The sequence below is a fragment of the Vulpes vulpes genome, chromosome 8 (assembly GCF_048418805.1).
Source record: "Vulpes vulpes isolate BD-2025 chromosome 8, VulVul3, whole genome shotgun sequence".
NCBI classification, from domain to species: domain Eukaryota; kingdom Metazoa; phylum Chordata; class Mammalia; order Carnivora; family Canidae; genus Vulpes; species Vulpes vulpes.
Window position 1 is genome coordinate 22257051 of NC_132787.1, and position 21007 is coordinate 22278057.

The 21007-nt window shown below is 35.6% G+C and overlaps 1 protein-coding gene across 31 annotated transcripts in view; it reads left to right on the forward strand.

The window, feature by feature from the left end:
• Positions 1-21007, forward strand: part of SOX5 (SRY-box transcription factor 5) — a 995306-nt gene that overhangs the window by 19368 nt on the left and 954931 nt on the right. For 3 of the 31 annotated variants that reach the window (XM_072765738.1, XM_072765746.1, XM_072765771.1), the window contains exon 1: positions 8209-8662. The exons of 25 other annotated variants lie outside the window; for them this stretch is intronic. The gene's annotated coding sequence lies outside the window, so the exon portion shown is untranslated. Of the gene's footprint in view, positions 1-8208; positions 8663-21007 lie in introns of those variants that run through there. 3 more of the 31 variants (XM_072765740.1, XM_072765750.1, XM_072765760.1) reach the window with 1 other exon arrangement.

Sequence of the window (21007 nt, forward strand, 5' to 3'; positions counted from 1 at the left end):
TGTGGGACTCAATCCCGGGACTCCAGGATCACACTCTGGGCCGAAGGCAGGTGCTAAACTGCTAAGGCACCCAGGGATCCCCTTCATTTATGTTTACATTAGTAGTATTACTGAAAAATTCTAGATTTTTTTTATTTTGTAGGAAATCTTTTTAAAAAAACATTCATTTATTTATTTATTTATTTATTTATTTATTTGAGGGGAGGGGTAGGGAGTGGGGGGAGAGGCAGAGGGAGAGAATCTTCAAGCAGATTTCCCACTGAGTGGAGTCCAATGTAAGGCTTGATTTCATGATGTTCGGATTATGGTCTGAGCCAAAATCAAGAGTCGGATGCTTAACCATGGAGCCACCCAGGCGCCCCTTGTAGGAAGTCTTTTTAAAATACTTGTCCACTTTATGAGAGTTAACTTAGCTAAAAATTAGACAGTGTAATCCGTAATCCATTTCCTGAAGCATATGAGACTATAATGTGTGACAAAATTATGAAAGAAAAGAAAGAGAATGACATTAGCATGAACTTCTTCCTGTTGTGAAATGAGGGCCTCAGTGACAATCTATTAATAGTTAGTTGAAAACATAAAAACATGCAGAAAACAGTATGGCATTTCCTCAAAAAATTAGAAATGTAATTAGCATATGATATAGTAATTCCACTATTGGGCATTTACCCAAAGTAAATTAAAACACTAGTTTGGAAGGAAATATGTACCACTATGTTTATTTCAGCATTATTTACAATAACCAAGATATGAAAGCAACTTAAGTGTCAAACAATAGATGAATGGATAAAGAAGATGTGGTATATATACACAATGGAATATTACTCAGTCATAACAAAGAATGAGATCTTGCCTTTTATGACCATGTGGATGGACCTACAGGGTATTATTCTAAGTGAAATAAGTCACACAAAGAACGACAAATACCGTATGATTTTATTTATATGTGAGATCTAAGAAACAAAACAAACACAAACAAACCAACAAGTGAAAAGCAAAAGCAGACTCATAAAAACAGAACAAACTGATGATTGTCAGAGGGGTGGGTGAAGAGGGTATGGGCAAAATGGGTGATAGGGAAAAATATTTAAAGTCATGTAGATCATCTTGAACTTCTAATTTTGGATAAAATTTCTTTATGGAAGGAGGCCAAGGAAAGATTTTAATTGGAAGTAGGACAACTGACTGGACGTAGCCATGTGATGGTGGTAATGGTGTCCCCATTCATTGGTTAGAGGAGGAATTCTTGCCCAGTTTGTGGACAAGAGTGTAGGCTTAGGCTTAGGTTTTACAGTTTCCCAGATGGGCACCTAATTCACTGGTCTCCTAAAGTTTTTAGGTCATGTAAATACAGCATCAATAAAAGGATTATTATTTTACTAGTAGTAAACACCCAAAAATAGAAATTAAAAAGGGATGAGGTAAAGAGGGAAAAAGATATCTATAGGACAACTAATGTAAATAGATGTAATTTTTTTCTAGGACGCCAGTATATTATTATTATTTTTTGTATCCACCATGAAGACTTCTGTCCTATATTTCTAGAGTACTAAATTGGGAGAGATTACACTGCAGACAGATTTTGACAATTTTTTGAGTTTGAGCCATGTAACTATTTAAATGAGATCTTTGAACTCCCAAGTATTAAAAAATAGATTAGGTTTTAGAATACAGTTGTGATGCTTTAAAATATTTTAAAAATCATGGAGGGAAAAAAAATCATGGAGTGTGTGTGTGTGTGTGTGTGTTTCTGTGTGTGCTAGCTATGGTCATAATGACTTAGCATTTCCTCCTGTTTAACAATTCCTCAAAATTAACTAAAAGGTTGGGACCACACTGACCCCATTACCTCTGTGTATATCTGGCTATAATTATGACCCATATGCTGCTTTATATTTCAGAATGCTTTTACTTGTTTTTTTCTCTGATTCATAAACTAATGAATCAGTTATGTGCAATCATTAAAAGATACCATTATTTATATCATCTCAGCAACAGAGAACCTGAAAATATAAAATCTCTCATAAGTGTAGTAAGTTCCTTCATGTCCTTTTGGAATTTTAATGTTTATAATAATTTTTTCTGACAAAACTCAGCCCAGTTTAAAGGAATTATCCCAGATTCGTTTTGTGTCTTAATGTCAAATAGCTTAGCTTTCTTATGAATATCTTTTATTTTGTTAATAAAAATTCATTTTAGTTGTGTTCTCATTTTTATACTTACCAGTGTGCTTATAAGATATTGGCTGCTTTGAATTTCTCGAAGGAAGGGGCAAATACATTTCAGGTAGCATAATTGTTACTTTTCATTATAGATAAAATTAAAAGGTAGCCAGATTTGGAACTACTATACAGAAGTCTTAATAAGGATATGGTCATCATGGCTGGATTCCTAAGGAAAACTTATCTTAAAGATAGTTTGTAAATTAAAAGGCAGAAGCTTCCCTGTGGTAGAGAATGCTATTTTTAAAAATAATTTTAAAAATCAAGATTTTTTTTAATGTACATACAGATGATCTATTAGGCATGTATTATCTTGACTTATTGCGCCTTGAAATCTCCAGGTGATTATATTCATACTTGCTCTCATTCTCCTTACAGTTATTTGCATGTTGATCATAATAATTTGAAATAAACAATGTTGTTAAGCTTGGCTAATATTAACCATTATTTACTCACTTAAAATGTTTTTACTGCAAATCTATTCTTTGTCACATGTGACAAATGTTGAGTAATGGGGTTACAATCAGCAAAAGAGATTTGATCCCTGCCCTTATGAAGCTTCCAGTCAAGTGAGAAAGTTGGAGGTTAATCATCTAATTGTGTCAACAAATAGAATAGAGGGATGTTCTCCTCTTCATTGTAACTATGACTGGTAGCTGGACTATTAACTTAAAAAATCATATAAGCATAGAATACTAAAGAAATGATATCTATTTTAAATATTTGAGTATTTTAAACAATATGCTATATCAGTGTTTCACTGTTTATGAATTTGCCAGTTAATTGATGTGTAGGTCCATGAGTGATGATCCTTGTCATCTTCTTGGGTAAGTTACACCCATGATATATATTTTATGACTTTTTTTTATTTACTAAAAATGGCAGGAAAACTTAAAGGCATCTGGCAAGGAATTTAAATGCAGAGTTTGTGTAGATTTGTTTTATTTTTATTCTAGTTTTATGAAGTGGTTATTAAAAATAATTTGCCTTTATTTTTTCCAAAACATTTGATCTAGTGCCACTAAAAACATTTTGCCCCCATATTTTATTCGTTATGTAATATCTAATGAATTTACCCAATTACAATAAGAAGTTGAAATGACATAAACAGACTTGGATTAAGCAGGCAGTAACAGTGGTTAGAGTGAGGAGGTGCGGCTGTGCAGAGTAGCCCTTTGCCATTAGGGTGCTATTGTCAATAGTTTGTTTCAGAGAAGGAATGGAGCACATTGCTGACTCTGGTAACTTGGTGAATGTAGGTTGGCTAAGAAAGTTGTGCTATGGTATTAATAATAACTACTATGAAGTGCATTATGGCAAAAGAGTATAGGAAATTATAAGGAGATATTATAGGGTAGCTTGATTTATTTTGGAAGTCATAGAAGGCTTCCAGGAGGAAGAGACATTTTGCCTGGGATATGAAGAGAGGTAAGGGGAAGGAACTAGGTGGAGAAGGTATGGGTGAATAAGGAATATGGGACAACATTTACAAAGCTCTGATGTGGGGCAGCCCAGGTGGGGCAGCCCGGGTGGCTCAGCGGTTGGCTGAGGGTGGCTTCAGCCCAGGGCCTGATCCTGGAGTCCTGGGATCAAGTCCCACATCAGGCTCCCTGCATGGAGCCTGCTTCTCCCTCTGCCTGTGTCTCTGCCTCTCTCTCTCTCTGTGTGTGTGTCTCTCATAATAAATAAATAAAATCTTAAAACAAACAAAAAACAAAGCTCTGATGTGGGCTACAGCTTGCAATATTGAGGAATTAAGGAGACCAGAGTGGCTGGGGCACAGAGAAGAAGGACAAAATTTCAAAGAATGAGCCTGGAGGAGGAGGCAGGAGTTGTCTCATGTAGGGTCTTGTAGATATTGCTAAGGATCTGGGGTTTTTATCAAAAAAGCAAGAGCAAACTAAAGGATTCAGATTTGCATTTTAACAAGATAATTCTGGGGGTACCTAGGTGGCTCAGTTGGTTAAGCATCTGCCTTCAGCTCAGGTTATGATCCTGGGGTCCTGGGATTGCATCTCTCATGGGGCTCCCTGCTTAGCCAGGACCTACTTCTCCCTCTCCCTATGCCTTGCCCCTCCCCTCCTGTTCTCTCTCTCTCTCAAATAAATAAATAAATAAAATCTATTAAAAAATTTAAAAAAAGATCATTCTGGCTGTTGTTTGGAAGATGAAATGGATGGAGCATCAGTTATGTAGTGGTTAGGAAGTCTAAATAAGAAATGTTGTTCCTGTTCCCAAGAATGAGACCCCTCAAAATTCTACTGTTTTGAGGGGTCTCATTCTGTTACACAATTAAATAAGTCCTCGAAATACTTGACAAAAAACAGAACCTAAGTTTATCAAAGGTGTAAATCTTTTTAATACCTAGGAAGACTTGGATGACCTGTATTTCCTATAGTGTACTTTGCTTACCACTTTCTTCTTTTATATTTGTAGTTATATTCATGATTTCAGCACAACATATTTTCAAGACAACAGAAAAAAAAAGGAAAAGTCAATCTTTTAAGCTTGTACCATGCTATTGACTTTTTTTGAAAGGACAACAAGTGTGTTTATTTTATCACTATCGGTCTAAAAATTAACCATGAAGCATTCTCTACTTCTAACTATGTGTAACAAAGAAATGCTTTATTGCAACTTCATCAATAATTCAAATGCAACTTAAAAGAAAGTAGGGCAGCATAAGGAAAAAAGCACACTTGTTCCATAATTGAGTCGATTAAATAGTATTGAGTCCCATTGTCATATTTATATTGATGAAACAACTGTTATAACTACAAAGACTCTAATAAGTAAAACCTCAGAATTAAGAGGCAATATCATAGACATTTCTGTATTTTTTTCTATTGTAAAATACAAATAGCACAAGCAACCTTTACTAGTGTGCAATAATGAAGGAACAGTTTTTGAAAAGTGCTCTTATTGGGATTTCAGTAGTTTTCAAGCCTGTGCAGTAATAGCCCAAGCTATTTTGGAACTGTGCATACATTAGTGTTCTGGTGCAGCATGATACAATAATGTGTGAAAAAGTATACGATCGCACCTTGTTTAAATTTGCAGTTTTTGTGCATAATCCCACAGTGAGCTCTTGTTAGGTTTTGACTGTATATAGGAGAGAAAAAAGTTAATAGAAGCCCACAGATTGGGGTTGGATGTAAATATATGACTATGGAAATAAAGATTTTTGTTCGTTTTTGAAAGATCAAGAGTTAAGTTTATATTGTATATAACGGGATTATATAGTTACTTTTACCTCTGGGGTTAGTTTTCCCAGAGAACGCTTCAGAACGTACATATATAATCATCTAAATGAAAATGCATATCTGCCTATTTCATATTTGCAGAGTATGAGTGAAAAGTACCGAGTTTGATTTTTAAAAACAACAATTGTGCTATAATTTATGCATTCATATTAATGTTGTTTTTCAAAATTGTCACCCAGAGAAGCAAAACCCTGATTCCAATGATGCCCTTGTTCAAAACATTTTGGAAAACTTCCTCTCAGAATTGTCTTTTGAATCATTTGCAAGCCTGACTAAAACATCCATCTCATTACTTTCTATTCGTATTTTATACCAAGATTCATCATCCTTTTTTTATTCACCAGAGTTGGCTATAAATGTCTCTCTGAAATGATGAAAATGGTTAAAATTGACTTTCAAATTATGAAATTTGTCACCATTGAGGATATTTAGAAGTGTGTATGCATGTGTGTGTGTTACAGACTTAGAAAGCACTTTTCAGAAGGTGGTAGAAATACTGTCTGTGGCTGATGGCTGATCTTTAGGGTGAGTTGTGTTCTAAGGGGACCACTATGAAGGGAAGTAACATTAGATGACATAGTACTTTTGTATAAAAACCAGTCACATTACTTTTTAATGACACTGTATAATAGTTTTTACAATGTTTACAAAGAAAAATGCAAATATGTCTTTTGGAATGCAAGGCCAAAATACTTTACACAATTAGTAGCATATTTTATTATTAAGACAATTAAAGGATTAAAGCAACTGGAGTACTAATCCTATGTTGGTAGATTCTTCAGATAATGGTCTCTACATAGTAATGTCTCTGTATAATTTTATTTAAATACTACCATTCACTGTCTTATCTGTAAGTATGTGTTTTCACTAGCATCTTACATAATTCATACTTATTTTCACATTATTTGGCGGTGTGATTTGGTATCATTTGAAATTTTCATTTTAGTTGACTTCACATAAGTAATTGTCTCAGTTTTTAAAACAATTAATGCTTGTTTTCTTAATCATCATTAAAGAACGCAGTTACATGTGCTTGAAATGTAAAGTAATTGAATTCCAAATATTTTCTTAATTTAAGGAATCTGTGGCCAGTCAGTACCACTCATGCAATGTTATGTGTCAAATGGTTTATGAATAAAATAAAAATGAAGTGGTAATGTACATATCCAAAAGCTCACCACTTATCCTATCTGAATATCTTTTTTTTGTGTTTGTTCTTACATGGGTAGGAAATGAAAGTAATTGCCAGAGAGACTCAGTGAGTAGTTTTTATTTTCTGTGTTTTGGAATTAGTGCTGTTTAATAGGAGAGAAAATAATTCGAAAATTTTTTTCTATGGTCAGTTTTTGTGACACTGTACCCTACAGCTTCTAACTTTCAGCTTTGGGCATTAACGATAGGGATCAAATGCCTGCATTTCAAGAATGTCATCGGTTACTCTTGGAAATTGATAGATTTAAGTGCAAAGCAATGTTTGAATATGAAGGTCTCATATTCACTTTTGCGCTACTTTCCAGTATCACTAACTAATGTCTTGGAGACAATAAAGTCTTCTTGTTTAACATGATATGTAAGTTTTGTAGACTAATTTGTGTTATACATTTTCTTTTATCCTGGTTAACTAACTGTGATAACATTTCTTTTTTTCTGGCTTTGTAGTACTAAATGGGTTTTCTTTTCCTGAATGCCTTTCTCCTTGACTAGTCTAAAAATTTTAAAGCACAGAGTTTATGCAGGAATTGCTCTAGACTAATATTTACTTCCTTCTTTAGGCATCTTACATTGCATTAATATAATTGAGTGTTGTTTCGTTTTTGCAAAAACTAGTTTAGCTAAAATGGGGAGCCGTTTTGAGATACAAAAACTGAATGAATTGTACTACACCTTTAGTTCTTTGGTGACTTTATTTTACCTATTAATTACCATGAGTTTTTTCACAACAAATACTGTTTTTGAAATTCCATTGAAGAAATTTCAAAAAGAATTTTGAAATTCAAAAGGAATTTCAAATTCCATTGAAGGAGTTTTTAATATTGTGATAATATTCATTTGCCATATAATTGTTCACTGAAGAATTTAAAATCTGTAATACATTGGAAAATAAAATCCCCATAGCTTTTTTGTTCCCTATTAAGAAAAGTAGATTCAGAAAGCTTGTATTATAAATGTAGCATAGTACTGCTTACCAAAAGTTAGGAGTTTTATTCTTGTAGGAGTTATGCTAGTAAGTAATGTTTATATAATCCTGATAAACATTTCTCCATGACCGAATTTTGAGTGGAAAACTTTGTCTCCTAAAAGGCTGTATGTGAAAAAAAAAAAGAAAAGAAAAATAGAGCCTGCCCTCTGATTGTGTGTGGTGTGTGTGTGTGTGTGTGTGTGTGTGTGTGTTTAGATCCAGTTTAATACCAACTAATGCCAACATCTGGCAAAGAGATGGAGATCTGGGAATTTGTTGCTTGAAACCCTGGGACAAAGTGTTCTGATCTGACCAGCAAACATAGCTGTGGACTTGAACTGGAATCTTCAGGGGGCAGAAACATCTTAAGTGTCTGGAAAATTGGCCTGTTGAGTCACCATGAAGGCACTAAAACAAAACTAATTTTAAGCAGGTCAAAGTTCAGTGATTCCCTCTGGAATTCAAACTTTTTTTAAGAGTCTCATGTTTAAGTGAAAAGGGTCAAAGTTGATGCACTGTTACAATGTTTTGAATGCTTTCCCTTAAGAACAGCCACCCAAGCTGGGATTAGCATGAGGAACTGCAAGGCTGGCACTTCAGCGTCTGGGTTAAAAATATTTTAAAGCAGTAAATGCAGTCAGTACAGAGAGATCCCTGGGAGCCTTTCTATTCAAAAATGTGTGAGCTCAGGGCAGCGACTGCAATGTAATTTAGGGCAGTGTATGCTTCATAGCTTTGGAGAATATTGCTTCCCACTAATGTTCCATCAGAGGATGGTAGGATAGTAGTAATTTTAGAAGGTGGTATTCCTGTTTGTCTTACATCGAAAACTTCAGAATAAATAAAAGGACATATCAACTGAGCAAGAAATGTAACTATGGAAAAGTACCAATGAATCTAAATTTGAACTGAACAGATACAAAATCAGCATGGGTGTAGGAATATTTTTAAGGAGGAAGCTACAGCAAAAGCAACTTCCCTGGGAATGGACCTCACAGGTATGTATGATGTGTGACACAGCCTGCAGAAACTTTCAAGAAAGTGCCTTGTCAACAGTGAGGTGCTTTAACTATGACCAGATGTAATGCTGTTGAATATTTGAATTGAGGAATTATTTTAGGAGATGGAAACATAGGGGATTTAATTTCAGTAGCTGGAATTCAGATGATATCTGGATATCCTGAGGATGCCAAGCAATTAGCTGGTCGGAATTCCTTGAGTGAGATTGTATTGGGATCGAATGATGGCCTCACTCTAAAGTGAGGGACTCCAGGACTTTTGATGTTAAAATGTTATATACTGTAGCTTATTGCGATTGACTAGGCTTTTCTGAGACTGAAGATCTTGTTGCTGACTAGAATGAGACTTAAACAGCATTCTTAGACATTAAAAAGAACCTATTTTTTATGGGTTGTGTCTAGGAAAGGGGAGAAGAACATTTACCCTGCCTTCAAATTTAGCAACTCAGCTAAAAGCTCTGGTGCAGCTACAAAATTTGGCTGGTATCCATAGTCGACTAAACTCCTTATAAAACTTTAGTTGTTCTTATTAGCTATTTTTTTCCATGATACCAGTTGCAGAATAATTTTGTTGCTCTTCACCATAAGCCTATGATACTCACTTTGAAGAAGCTTTAATTATTCAGTTATTTATTCAGTAAATATGTTATTCCAATTTGAGGAATTACATTTTGCATTGTGTTTACTGTGTCTCAAGAGATATGAACTCAGTCGTGTCTGTTTATTTTAATGAGATAAGCCAGGCACATGTGATAATTTTTACCAAAACACAGAATAAAAATGCATGAAGAAGAAAAAGCTGTTATTATTGTGTGACATGATGACTCTTGTACAATTTTTAATCAGAAAGTGATCTGAGTTGTACTAAAAGATAAGAAGATGTCATGCATGTTCTGTGTGGTTCCTTCAGGTTACAGGTTAATAGAAAGTAGTCTTTGATTGGATCCTCGAATTCAGTTGTGTTTATACTTATTAACATTGTGAATGCTGCTTATTTTAATGTGATGAAGAAAGAAGAATAAGAGAATCAGATATTACAGAGGTTAAATTAGAAAAGGTCAAATGCCGAATGTTTTCAAGAACTGGTGCTAGGATTATAATGCTGGGATAGTTTTAGGGTCAGTTCTTAGATTTCTGTGAATCTTAATTATGGACCAGAAATTTAAATTTATATGCAAGGAATTTCAAAAACAAAATTTATTTACCATCTGAACTATATGAAGAGATATTCAGCATTTTCAATATTCAACTTATTATATTCTAATTTATTAGCTCCACGTGACTAGTTAATAGTTCGATCACAAGTAACCTTTAAAAAAATAGTTGTAGCTCTGAACTTTTGCCCCTCTGCATGTCATTGTGGGGAGAACTTTCAAAGGCTCTTAAATCTGTCTGATAGTAAAATATCCTGATTCGTTTTCATTTCCCTCCATCTCTAGGCTCTGTCAGCTGTTAAACTTGTGCTAGCCGACTGCTGGCTCTACATGCTGTGCTGATCCTTTTGTTTAACTGGCATTTCTCATAGCTTCCCCACTTAAACTAGCTATCAGAATCCTATAGGTCAACCAGATAGTTTACCTTATCTGAAGCTCACCTGAAACATCTTTTGAGGTAGGGCCTGTGATTTCATGACAAATAGTCACCTCAGTGGGGAGCTGCAGAGCTCACCTCTATCTTCCAAGGGTTAACAGTAACCTATAATAATAATTTGGTGACACAAAATGCTTCTTTTTATGCATTACCTATTTCCAGAGGCCTAATTTAGGTTTGTATCAAAATGGATATCACAAACAGTACAGCGTCCTGCTGAGAAACAAAGTGCTACTGACAGACTTTCTCTGATTCTTTTGGTGGCATCTGGGAGGGATGAAGAAATACTGGGGAGTGAAGCGATTGTCAGTTGCTTATAGAGTAGCTAGGACAAGTCCTGGTGGAGAATGGTTTTCAAAAGCAGAATAGCTTTATGGAATTGTTATATCGGGAACAGAACTTTGTTCTCTTGCACTTGCTATGAGGCAAATTTTAGAACAGGGAAAACAGCAGAAGTGGCTATAACAGATACTTTATTTTTCTGTATGATTTTCATACTTCATGCTCTAGCAACAGTGACAGCGCTTACCCAGGTGTAAATACAAACATAATAACATGGTACTGGGAAAGTTTTAAACTTTTAAAAGTCTGCTGAGAGTCTTAATTCCTCATCACAGAATCCCTGGTCATGCCAGCATCAGTCCAACTGGAAAAGCAAGCAAAGTTAATCTGACAGTGTGTTCCATCTTTAGCCCAAACATTCTAGGCTCCCTTATTGTCCTAGTTCTTTTCACAAAAGAAAGCAATACAAATTTATCATTATTATTTTTTTTACTTAACTATACCCAGGAGTATTTGTACTTTAAATAGAAGCGTATGAAGGGTTGTTTTTTCATAAACGTTTATTAGAGTTAGAATTTCTGGCTCTTCTGGCAGTTAGGGATGGGAAAATAATAGCAATATTATTTTGCAGAAGGGGTCTTGCAGCAAGCCTTCTTTTCACAGCATATAGGCTAAATTGCCATTAGAACTACGCCTGGGAACTGATTTGAACCCAAATGTGGATGGTAAATGACCTGCGGTTTTACAATTCAGTGATGGAGATATTTTTACATTTCCACACTTTAGGTTCTGTGGCAGCTTCCAGCTGCAGCCTTTGCCTGGACTGTGCCTGGTTCTTGTACCAGGTGAACGGATGGGAGAATGTCAGGGAGCCAGGCAAATCCGGGAAGAACTCCTTCCCCAGAACTTTATCTCCTGCTCCCACTTCAGCCTTTGGCTCTTGTGTGTTTTCTGAGAGTGCAGGGTTTTTCTTGGCCTGCCGCTTCCCCAAGTGGCCAGCCCTCGCCTCTTCACTCTTCTCTGGGGATGTGTTCCCAGAGTGCCCATTTCCCACCCGCCCCTGGGAACACCCCCCTGGGAGCACCACGAAGGAGCAGCTGTCCTTGCATTCCCACTCCTACTCCAAGGAGAGGCTTGGGTGCACAGGCTTCTGTCACATACTTAATTTCTGCATCTCAAACACAGCTTGTTCAGCTCTGCATTTTTGGCTCAGTGAACACATTGAACATGTTCGTATAGGTGTTCATCTTGGGGTACACCCATTTAGGGAGAGATAATAGACATAGTTTCTCCTCTCAAGGACTATTTAATGGCTATTGGGAAAAAATACTGATTTTTTTTTTTTTATGCGCTGCAAGTGATATGCTCATGGCATTCTTTTTGATTCTTTAAAAAGCTGTGTAAAAACTAGAATTTTAAGGAGTTTCTACCATAAAGACTGCTTTCAGACACATTATATCTATTTCCTTATTTAATTGGCTATAATTCATTTCATAAGCATTTCTCATTCAAAGCAGGAAGACTTTCTACCACCATGGTCTAAGAGTTTGGCCACTTTTCTTAGGGATTGCTTAGATCTTCCTTGTAATAGCAGCTCCCTGAAGAAAATCAGAGAAAAGAAATAACATCAAACCTTCAACTGCAGCTTTTGTCCTATTTAAATTGCAGTAGATAATTTTGAAAAACTGTAAGTGGGGTGATGATGTAAGATGGACTTGTAGTTCTCCTTTCAAACTTTCTTCTAATTTTTGTGCTTATTTCAAAAGCTTTACCCAGAATGAGAGTGCATTCATGTTGTTTAATGTCCTTTGTTTTCATGGTATTGTTTTTTATAATGATTGGTGGATAGAAATGTGCCAGGGCCATGCTTTGGGATCTGAGCCTCCTTTGGACCCCATAGGATGTCAATGGACTCATTAGGATTTAGCCAAGTTTTATGCATTATTCATAATATACATTCACAGCGTGTGCACTAACGGCTGTCTCCTGTGTCTGCTTAGTCAGAACCATTTGCATGCTGTATTATGGAACCATAACACAGAATGCATTTAGCCACATTTTCTGTATTATCCTTAATACATATTGTCATCATATTCTGTTATGGGGTATGTGGTGAATGTGTTTAAACAATAGCATGCACTTGTGCATTATGATTCCATAAAAACAAATGTATAATAAAAGTCTTGATGGAAGTAATTATTGCATATGTGCAATAATAGTTTCTAAAAAAGCCTTCATATTATTTCTAGTTTGCTTTTATTGTTTGATTATCTAGTTATTTGTTTGATGTTGTTTTATGCCTGCTGGACTGATGTCCTGAAATTTTTAATTTTGAAAACAACATACCTTCTTTATCCTCTCATTTCTTATCTCATTAGTTTCCCTAAATGAGTATTTAAAAATATAATATTTAAAAGAGACTCGATGATTAGGAAAAGCATGTTTCCTAACTACCAATTAAAGATCTGTAGGGTATTTGTTATAAAGAGCCAGTGCTCCATGTAGCAGCAAAAACTGTGTTATATATGTGAGAAATTAACATCGAATTATCTCCATATCCAGGATCTAGAGGTTCTGAGTTCCAAAGTCAACAGTGACTCTACTACATTTAAGGGGTTGGCACTTTATCTTTTTATCTTGGACATCTTGCTTGCAAAATGGCAATGACCACTGCTTAATTTCAGTAGAATATCAGATTCATTATATCAGTTTTTTCTAAAAGTGTTAATTTGGAATAGAAAGAAAAAAACCTAGAAATATAACTCTGTGTCACAGGTGTGAAGGAAAAAGAGTTTATTTAAAACTTTAGGTGGTAACTTATTGAAAAGTTATGCTGTAATGGAAATCTTACGTGCAGAGTATAGTAAAAGGATTCACTGAAATTGTTAAATCCTTTGTGAGCATTACGGATGATTTTTCAATAGTTTGAAGTCATCTGGTTTCTGGTTAGCTACTAGTGAACTCAGAATATTCACTTTGAAAACTGTATAATTCATTTGGTGTCCTCCAAATCTAGTGCTTTTACAAATGACCACTTTTTATTTCGTTATGAAACCATTAAGGAACAGATTGAGAATTAGAATATAAAGAAGATGGTAGTTTTACTTTGGAGGACTATTAGTCTTTTTTATTGATAATGACACTTTTAATAGTAATCTGTTTTACTTGTAGTCTTATGAAACTTATCTGTTTTGCTGGACATCATTGGTGAATTTATTTCAGGTAAACAATCTCACTAAAAATTTGAAATGTACCCATGGTGGGGCACCTGGGGGGCTCAGCGGTTGAGCATCTGCCTTTGGCTCAGGTCATGATCCCGGGGTCCTGGGATCAAGTTCTGCATCTGGCTTCACACAGGGAGCCTAGGTCTCCCTCCGCCTATGTCTCTGCCTCTTTCTCTGTGTCTCTCATTAATAAATAAATAAAATCTTAAAAAAAAAAGAAATGTACCCATCGTAATTCTCTTGTCCCCTCTTTTCAGCAAGTTTGATACTCTGCATCCAGATAAAATGTCTCTTTCAATACTGTCCATATTCTTTGGGAATCTAAAGGGTATATAAACTTGGGGTGCCTGGATGGCTCAGTTGGTTAAGCATCTGCCTTTGGCTCAGGCCATGATCCCGAGGCCTGGGTTTGGTCCCGATGTTGGAACTGCTTCTCCCTCTCCCTCTTCTCCTCCCCCGCCCCCCGCCCCTTACTTGTGATTTCTCTGTCTCACTCTCTCTCTTACATAAATAAAATCTTAAGAAAAATAAAAATAAAGAATATATAGACTTGATGCAAAATCTGACTAATGTCTTTTCTGCCTATCTCAATATATTATTCCCTATTTTTCCATTGACTTTTACATAGTTGTTTGAGTCATGGGTTCATGTTAAGAGTCAATAGATTAGAATCTTCTGGTTCTAGATGTAATTTCAAATATGATAGATTGAATTACAAGTAGCCAGACCTCAGAATAGGACAGCAGAGGATATGCTACTCACCCAAATTTAGATATTTTGGTTGTCTGGAGTAATATGAATTTGTCAGATGAAGAGAGATAAATTGAGTATTAGGTAGATAAAAGGATGTACCCCCTTAAATAGATACAGGAAGGAAAAGGACTTCAGTGATTTCTATCTTTTTTTTTTTTTTTTTAGAGATTTTATTTATTCACGAGAGACACAGAGAGAGAGAGGCAGAGACATAGGCAAAGGGAGGAGAAGCAGGCTTCATGTAGGGAGCCTGATGTGGGACTCAGTCCCAGGACTCTGGGATCACACCCTGAACTGAAGGCAGACGCTCAACCACTTAGCTACCCAGACGTCCCCTCAGTGAGTTCTATCTTAAACAAGCTATATTATTTCTACTTTCTTTTTTCTTTTAAAGATTTTATTTATTCATGAGAGATAGAGAGAGGCGGAGACACAGGCAGAGGGAGAAGCAGGCTTTGCTTTGCAGGGAGCCTGATGTGGGACTCGATCCTGGGACTCCAGGATCATGCCCTGGGCCAAAGGCAGGTACTAAACTACTGAGCCACCCAGGGATCCCTTATTTCTACTTATATTTCTTTCATTTGATAATTCCTCTCAGAAGGCTTACTTAAAGTTGATCACTTTGTTCATGTTTTATTGTCAGTTTAAGTAGTTCCTCTGCCCCAAAAACCTCATGTTAATTTGGGCTATTTTTTTATCCCACATTTTTAGAGAAGCTGTTGCTCCTCAGTGTATATGTCTGGATGAAATAGAATGCCTAAAAATGTTTTGTTTGTATTTTTACTTATTAAGATATATTTATATATCCGATGACTAGAAACGGATTCAGTTTTTTAAACACAAAAATTTTATTCAAAGGAGTGTTGAATCTGAATTCAGCATAGTCACTTTCCGAGCAATATACATCTTCCAGTGATACTGAAATTGCCCAGAATATTCCAGGAGCATCTCCATTGGAGCTGCCATAGAGCAAACCTGCAGCATTAATCTTTTGATGACCTCAGTGGGCAAATTTTCTAACTTTGAAGAGTGTCTTATATTTCAAAATTGTCAAAAGATAGATTTGAGCCAAGTTTGGTAAATAAAATAGGCAGGTAGTCAAAAGGGGAATGGGTGTGGAGGGCAGTACAAACTATGGCACTCCACTAACAGATCTGTTTTCATGGGTCAGTCAGTTGTTAATTGGAGGATTAGAAAAGTATTAAGCTCCAAAAGTGTTTTAAGCAATAGTAGCAACAGGGAGATGAGTACACAGTTCCTTAAGTTCAGTTTCCTGAAGGGCCATACTTATTTACCTGTTAAGATTTAAAGTAGGTTTAAAATATGTTACATTAACTTGTAAGTTATACTTTGCATAATCACAATGTATTGTGGCTTTTTGTGTTCATATATTATAACAGACGTACAAAAATGTGTCCATTTTTATAGATTGGTGTGCCTGTTCTTTCCAAATTATGAAAAATGTGGTCTTTCAAAACCATTAATTCTGAGCTAAGATAAGATGTTCAAATGGAAAAATAATATGTCTTTTTGGGTTTTCAGATTATAATTCAGTATTTCCAGGGCCTAAATACTTTAAATGTAGATTTAATCGTTTTTCCTGCTTAATACTGGGCAGAGGTTTCAATTTTCATAACAATAAAATTTATTTCAGGGAGTTTCTTCATCTGAGTTTATGTTTTGGCTCTTCAAGACTGGGCTGAGCACTTGTGGACTGGTGCAGTTGCTTGCAAATAGATCATTTCTGTAGATTAATAGTAAGAAACATGCACAGTTATATACATATATGTTTATGTAAATTAGACATGAAATTATATATATTTACATACATGAATAATTTCATGACTAACTTGTATGCATACATACATTATATATGTGGTACATTATATATATAATTTCATGACTAACTTACATAATAACACATTTTAAAAGACTCATTTTGGAGATTTTAAAAAATATTTATTTATTTATTCATGAGAGACAGAGAAAGAGGCAGAGACACAGGCAGAGGGGGAAGCAGGCTTCCTGCGGGGAGCCCAATGTGGGACTTCAGGATCAAACTCTGAGCCAAAGGCAGATGCTCAACCACTGAGCCGCTCAGGCATCCCGATTTTGGAGATTTATTTATTTATTTTTTATTTTTTATTTTTTTTGGAGATTTATTTAATAATAAAACAATTATTCACCAAATCATATCATTTTCATTTTGGAGGGATTTTAGATACACCATGTCCAAATTCCTCACTTTGATACCCTCAGAGTTCCTTGGATTGCACCGTTATCAGGAATAATATTAGAAGAGTTGATACAAGGAAAAGCAGGTTCAACAAAGAATGTTGGATTAAAAGAAAATAGCTGAATGCTATTTTATTGCATATAATTTCAAAACTCAAATTAGTTAGGGAATTGCCATTTCTTGAGGATGGTTAAGAAATAGAACAAATTTTCCTAGTGAGTTGACTACTGGGGAAAATTCAAATTAGTGTGTATCCTAAAAATAAAGTTTGAATTAGTTTGAATAGCTATCAGTGTCTTTAAATTTGAACTAAGTTTGATTTGGCTTTGTTAATAATTTTTGTTACCTCCATAGTAATGCCATGACCTTACCATAGACAACTTCTTTGAGCGTACAATGAGATCCTAGCAGTTTTAATGGATTTTAACAGGTTTATCTCAATATTTTTTATGTAAACTTCAATTACATGTTATTGGTTTAACTTTTAAGACATTACTCTTTAACCTACTCTGTACAATTGCATATTACTATCTTATCTTTAGTCCAGAGAAGAAAATACACTTATTTTGCTAAGTTAGGAAATTTATCCTTCCTCTATTTCTGTGTTTCTCCCTTTGTCCTTCCTTTCTCCCTTCTGTTTTTCTTGTATTTTGTATCCCTAAATTAACTTTTTTTTTAAAGATTTTATTTATTCATGAGAGACACAGAGAGAGGCAGAGACACAGGCAGAGGGAGAAGCAGGCTCCATGCAGGGAGCCCAATGTGGGACTCAATCCTGGGACTCCAGGATCATGCCCTAGGCCAAAGGCAGACGCTAAACCACTGAGCCACCCAGGCGTCCCAACCTAAATTAGCTCTTATTACATATTGGATATTGAGTGGAGAAGGGCAGTAAAAATGGCCTCTCTAGGAAAGTTCTATGTATTCTTTTTTACTAGGCTACTTCTAGTTCTTAATGGCTTAAATGTATGCGCTCATTGGTCCTATAAGATACCCTACCCGGTTTTGTATTGCTGCTTCAGAAATAGCCTTGCAGGGAGACAATCTAAAGCCATCATCTGTGTTTTCTTGTCTTAGGCGGCTTAATTTCTCTGAATTTCCCTTTCTTCACCTGTAAAATTGGGTTTAACTCATAGGATTTTTGTGAGCATTAAAATGAGTCACTTACTTGAATACATTTTGTAAACTGTAGCATTCCAATAGATGTTAGTTGTTCATTCCTTGATTTGGTGAAATGCAGAGCAGCAGTGCAGCCAGACTTACAATTATTTTTGGTGATGGGTTTATGATCTTTTTTATATGCTGTATACCTTTGGTAAAGTTCAAACTTTATCGTTTTCAGCTGGAATGGCACTCGTCCTGCAAGTTATAACCCCTGGGGGGAAAAACCCACAAGGTCTGCTTTTGGGTTATATTCATTTTGGTTGTTCTACAGTTTGGAATAAAGTTTCTGACGGTACCATGGAGTGTTGACAGTACCTTCTGTGACCTTTATACTTGAACTCTCTTAAGATTCTGCTTCTTGTTTTCTTTTTCTTTTTCTTGACTAATGTAAATATAAATTTTAGTTCAGGCCTAGGGGATGATGTGTATATTTTCTTTTTGCTAATAGGTATGTGGTATATAAATCAAGTATTTATAACTCATTATTTTGATAACATGCTACAGAAATCCCAGTAGCCATGTTTAATATTTGTTTTAGGAAATTTGCCACTGCAGACAAATTTATTTTAGACTGACTTCTCTGAAGAACAGTGAATTAAATGGTGGGGAAAAAAAACCCAATGTGGCAAAGTAATATGATATATTATCTGAGTTCATGGGAGCCATTTGTAATCTTTTCTCAGAGGTTTTTTTAAAATATAATTTTCTCTATTTATTGCTTGTTTCTGTTCTCTATATAGTATCTGGTGTCTAGACGTGGGCTTGTACTGAGGAGTTATAATTTCAAGTGAAGTGATAGGGACAAGTATTTCTGGGTGTGGTACGTCCATTCTGACTTTATGCAAGTCACTTGATCTCTTTTCTTCCTCATTCTCTCTCTTTCCTAGCTTGTGAAGGAAATAGTTACAACGTATTTTGCAAGACTGCTCAGAGGTATAAATGAGATAATGTATGTAAGAGTTCAAATACTCTGTCATTAAAAATAAAAAACAAAAAACAAATACTCTGTCATTGAAAAGTGGCATATCAATACTAGCTATCAAAATACTGAGTATTTGCCTAGCAAAAAAGAGCAACTGTAATGCCCAGGCTTAGGGGAGTGTTTTGCAAAATTTTCTCCAAGATTTTTAATTGGCTGGTAGAAATAGAATTTTAGAACTAGGACATCTTTAATTCTTCCTCCAAACCCATTGGAGGAAATTGAGGGTCACATAAATAAGTAGGAAAATTGATCATAGAGCCCAGATCTCCTGGCTCTCTGGCTGGGCTGTCTTCTCCAACATGAACACTGCGGGGTCCACCATTTGGCCTCCTTTGGTATTAAGATGTCTTTCAAATGAGAGGGATATAATAGCAGTAGCATTCACCCTTCTCTGAGAAAGGAAGGACTCTAGAGAGGCATTTTCCTTTTGCTTTCTTTTTCCCCTGTGGTTATTGACAAAGCTTGGGATCATGTTGAAACTTGTTGCAACCACCAGGAAACTCTTTCAACTTTTAATAGTTATCACTCTGCTCCTAATTAACAAGTAGCAAGCATGATTATGCTTCAGTAAGTTGGAAAGACTTATCAGACTTTAATATTTAGATGAGGAAAAGACCTCCAGCCATGAAAAAAAAAATCCCTGTTGATATTTTCCATAAAAGGGGAAGTACAGTTCAAAACCAGCAGAGCCAACTCTGCCACTTTGTGTAAATGCAATCTTGAGACATGGCTATGAAGAGAGCGTGTTAGTCACGGCCTATATTAACACACAGCGTCCTCTTGAATTCATTGGCTTCCTTCTCATAAAAATGCTGCATAATGAGCCATAAGGAGGTTATTCTTTATGTTTGCCCTGAAATGGAACAAAAATGATACAAATTATTAAACTTGCATTTAGGGACGTGTGTGATGAGGATAGCTTTTTGTAAATGAATGTTTTGCTAGTGTCATCCATTTGAATCAAATAAGTAATGTGCCCTAAAGGAAAAGTAACTTTTAAAATAATATAAACTTAATTCACTATCTCTAAAATAATTGATATTTACACTTACTACAACTGGTGTTGACTCACTCTCTCTCGAAGAAATAGCTTTCTCTTAAGAAATAAGTAGGATATTTAGATCCCCTGAGAAATTAGTTGGTTAAGTGTTCATGTCTGGTTCCTCCAGGTACTCTGAGTTGAAGAGTTGGACCTAGATGTTGAATATGGTCCTGAGGAAATGTGACTTGAGTTTTTTGCAGAATGTCAGAAAATTCCCTTTATTTTCTTTAGATTATGTTTAGCAACATTTAAAGAGACAAAAATAATCTATGATAGAGAAAATGAAAAGAAATGCAGCAGTAAAGTCCACATTACAGGTAGTATTTTTTGTTGGAATTTAAAAACAGAATTGTTGTCTCAGTGAAATAATTAGAGGTAGTTCAAGTCATGTCCCAAACCAGGTTATGACTAGTTTCAGTGTTCTTGTATCTAGTCTCAGCAATAAATATAGTCCATTAATTGGTGAATCAAGTTCTTACTGTGCCATGTACTATTTTTAGCATTGAGGATAAAGCAGTGAACAAACTAGGCCCTGGCCCTCAAGGGGCTTACAGTTTAGTGAGCATGACAAAATAAACTATTAATAAAGAAGAAGAAATAGTATAAAATGATAGAGAGTAGTTCTAAGGATCTGCTTTGGTTGGAGTGATCAGGGAAGAAGATGCCATTGGAGTTAAAATCTGAATGATAAGAAGGAAGAATCTATATGATGACCCAGGAGAACCCATTTCATTAGAAAAGGAATAACATTCGCTGAGGCCCACTGGTGAAGGAGAGGCTGGCTTGCTGTGGCAAGTTGAGCCCACTTTTCTCCTTTGTTTCTCACGCTTGTTACACTTGTTATGCCTCTCCCATCCATAATCTCAGCTCATGATCTTACATTCCATTTCTTCTCGAAAGTTAAATGAGCAAGAAGAGGGTTCTCAAAACTTCTAGCACCGTAACTATGCACCTATGCATTTACTTATCCCCTGCCTTCTCCTCTTTCCGTGTATAAAGAGTCACTAATCACAGGAAAGGCTGACTCCTCCACCTTTGCCCAAGATCCTAC